This window comes from Bactrocera neohumeralis, unplaced genomic scaffold, assembly GCF_024586455.1.
Source record: "Bactrocera neohumeralis isolate Rockhampton unplaced genomic scaffold, APGP_CSIRO_Bneo_wtdbg2-racon-allhic-juicebox.fasta_v2 ctg7816, whole genome shotgun sequence".
NCBI lineage: Eukaryota > Metazoa > Arthropoda > Insecta > Diptera > Tephritidae > Bactrocera > Bactrocera neohumeralis.
In genome coordinates, this window is record NW_026094579.1 from 1 (window position 1) to 3,694 (window position 3,694).

Sequence of the window (3,694 nt, forward strand, 5' to 3'; positions counted from 1 at the left end):
AAGATGAGTGCCCCCCCCCCCCCTGTCCCTCGCCCCTTTTTCCCTCTCTGTTCTCTCCTTCTTCGCGCTCATGACTCTTTGTTCCGCAGAAGAAGAAGAAGAAAAAAGGAGAAAAGGGCAGAAGCAAGGTCGACGCCGTCCACGCAGCGAACTACGATTTCCTGCTCAGCACCAGCGCTGCAGAGCACCCTCCAACGCCTCCTGCGCCGGCGAGGGCGCCACTTCGAGCGCGCCGAGGCCCATTCGGCGGTGGTCATCCGCCCTCGCCAACGCCTCCGCAACCGTCCCCTGCTCCATGACAGCGGCCAAGCAGTAGTCGGGGTCTCCGTCCATTTGAAAGCGTCGCCGCACGGCAGCGTCGACCTTCGCGTCGCGCTGCGCCGCCAGCAGCACCGGCAGCGTCGCGATGCCCTCCTTCATGTCCGCCAGCTTCGGCTTCCCGAGCTCCTCGGCAGTCGCTGTGAGGTCAAGACAGTCGTCTACAATTTGAAAGGCGATGCCGAGGTGTTGCCAAACTCGAACGCAATTGGCTCCTTCTCCTCGTCGTTGGGGCAGGCCAGCACGGCGGTGCTCGCGAGGAGTTCGCAATGAGCGAGGCCGTCTTGCAGAACGACTTTGCTCGTAGATGCCAATATCGAAACAGCCGTCCATCTGCATGAGCTCACCGGAGGTCAGCTCCTCCAGCGCGGTGGTCATGAGAATCGACGCGCGGCACTTGCAGCGTTGCGATGTAGAAGGACGCGCGCGCCAGCAGGTAATCACCCGCCAGCACCGCCCGCTTGGCGTCGTAGACCTGTGGAGGGCCAGACGGCCCCTGGCGCGTGTCGCTGTTGTCGATGACATCGTCGTGCACGAGCGAGGCGGTGTGGATGAGCTCTGTCACCTCCGCCAGCCGGAGAAATGGCAGCATCGTGCCAGGTGTGATGTCGTCGAGGTTGCCCAGGTCGCCCTGCAGGAGCCGGCGGCTCTCCTCGAGCGGCAGCAGCGCGTGTGCCATAGGGCGACGAGGGCCGGGCGCATGAGCTTGCCGCCCTCCGCCAGCGCGTACTTGCCCGCGTGGTCGAGCACCTCATTGTGCGTGTTTGTCACCAGGCTCTGGATGTGTCCCTTCACGGCCGTCACCTCACGATGGACAAGGGCAAAGGGCTTGCCTTTGTCGATGAGCGCCCCGCTGCCGCCGGTAACCACGTTGGAGGCGCTGAGGCGAGAAAAGCAGCGACGGAACATGTCGAAAAAGAAAAAAAGACAAGAAAACGGTAGAAAGAACGAGGGAAGAAGGAGAGAGAAAGCGGTTACGGACTTCTCCTTTCTTTTCCTTTTTTTATGTGTGATGATGTGGACAACAAAGGAGTGTTAACAAAAAAAAAAAGAGAGAGAGAAAGAAGACTAATGTTCAAAAAATAAAAGGAATAAAAGAAACGTTCGTGTATTGTAATGACGTTGATGACAAATTAGGCGTTAAAAAAAGGGGGTGGAGGAAACTCAGATGTAGGGGCTCAAGACGGTGCGTGGCACGAACTCGGCTCAAGTCCGAGTCTGAAAAAGAAGAAGAAACAAAAGATAAGTGAGTTTGCTTTTTCTCTCGGTGGCAGCTCCCTTCTTTCTTTTTTCTTTTTTCTTACTCTTTTCCTTTGCTGCTCTTTCTACGTATAGAAAATGACAAAAGACGAAGAAAAAGGAGCAGAAGGAAAAGGCGGTTACATGGAGAGGGAAAGAGAGCTACCAGCGTTTCTCCCCTCTCACTGTGTGAAAGAGGGGAGGGAGAGTTAGGCAAGGGAGAGAAGAGAGAGTGCGTCCTCGTTTTTTCATTCTCCTTTCAAAAAAAAAAAAGGCAGCTTTTCTCAAACTTCTCCTCACTAAGTCCGTGCGTATCTTCTTTTTCTTCTCTTTTGTGTGCTCTTTTTTGTTGTTGTTTTCTTTGTTAAGAACTAAGAGAGAGAGAGTGTAGAAGGAGGATGAAGGGCTGTTGTGCCTCCGCAAGTCCCATGAAGCAATCACACCAACGACAACACATTCCCATTCTCATTCACACACACACACACAAAAAAAAGTGTTCCAACGGTTGCTCTCTTTTTTCTTCTTTCTTGTGCGTTCTTTTTCTTTTTCTTCTCCTAACCGGCATCCGCGTCCGTCGAAAAAAAACAGCAGTCGTTGGCGCTTTTGCACCAACTGCGCCATCCCAAAGCCGCCCTCGGCGTCTTCGTCCTCGTCGTCCTCCTTGTCTTCGTCATCGACCTCCGGGAGCGAATGCCGTCTGAGCGGCCATGCATTGCGTCACCACCGCCACCGCTGCCGCCGTGAGAGTCGAGCTCGAGAGAGAGAGAGAGAGGTGTGTATGTCCCGCGCAATGCCTTCGTTACTAACGACGGGCCGCATAAACATCTGATAAAGAGGTTTTTTTCTTTGCAGAGAGTCCCTCTCCGTCGCCGTCGTCCTCGTCATCGCCGGCTGCGTGACGCTTAAAGGCAGAGCTGCCGCTGCCGCCGGTGGGTGGCAGGAACGCGTCTGCGGACGTCGACGACGTGGTGACGGGTCGATGCTGCGGCGGTTGTGGGGTGCAAAACCCTCTTGGGCCTCGCCGCGTTCCAGCGCTTGCAAAGGCTTTCGTCCGCTTCGAGGTCCTCGACGCGCATATTCAGTCGCGCGGCCGCCTTCGCGAGCTGCCGCTGCCGCTGCTTCTGCTCCTTCTCGCGCTCCCGCAGTTCACGCTCCAGTCGCAGCCGCGGAGCCGCTGCTCCCGCGTCTCACCGCGGCGGCTCTGTTGCTGCTGCTGCTGCGCCAGAGCGCCGCGTTCTCCTCCATCAGCCGCTTCGCCTTTTTCATTTCCTCCGCCTCGACGGCCGCCTGCTTTCTTTCCTCCTTTTGCGCCCTGGCCGTTGCTCGTTGCTGCAGTTCCTGATGAACGCCCTTCTCTGAGCCGCATGGCCATCGAGAGGCCAATGACTTGACCGCCGATGCCGGCGCCAGTGGTGCGCTCGTCGCGCTGCTGGGCGAGCCGCTGCTCGACAAATGATCAAGTTTTTCTTGTTGCGCCAGAGAACCGCGAAGTTGGGGGAGAACCGACACACCACCACTTGCCGACAGCAGCGGCGCGTCGGCCTCCTCTCCTTCGCCCCTCTCGTTCTCCTCCCCCGCCGTCGCCTTCTTTTTCTTCTTCAGAAGGCCTCCACTTCAAGAACACTGCGTTTGGGTGTTTGTCGGGGAGAGGACAATAGGCGCGAGGGCAGCAGCGGCAGCAGTGGCAGCGTCTGTGTCAGCAGCAGGACGAAGGGTGTGGTGGTGTGGTCAGACCGGTGCTGCCGCTTTTACCAAAACGTCTGCTGTCGAAGGCACCATCGGTCAGCGTCTGCGAGGCGTGTTGGTGCTTCGCGTTGAGTGCCCTCTCGAGGTCCTGCCGCGTGCACCGTCGTGCGGGCCAACTCTTTCTCCTTCTCCATCGCCGTCTGCCCATCGGCGTTGCGTTGAGCGTGATGATTGTGATGGTGGTGATGATTGTGATTGTGATGGCTTCGACCGGTTGGGATCAGCAGAAGAGGAGACGATGGTGAGGGCGAGAGGGGAGAAGGAGGAAAGGAAGAAAAAAAAGACGGGGCGGCCGAGGTCCCGATGCGGTCGCTGGACGTGGGGAAGAGAGAGGGCGTGGCAGAGACAGGAGAGGAAAGACCCGCCGCCCGCAGCTGCTCGAGATGGCTGA

The 3,694-nt window shown here is 57.7% G+C and overlaps 1 pseudogene; it reads right to left on the minus strand.

Annotated features, from left to right (window-relative positions):
* Positions 1 to 151: 151 nt before the first annotated feature.
* On the minus strand, positions 152 to 1,170 carry LOC126767554 (all trans-polyprenyl-diphosphate synthase PDSS1-like; annotated as a pseudogene).
* Positions 1,171 to 3,694: the final 2,524 nt, after the last annotated feature.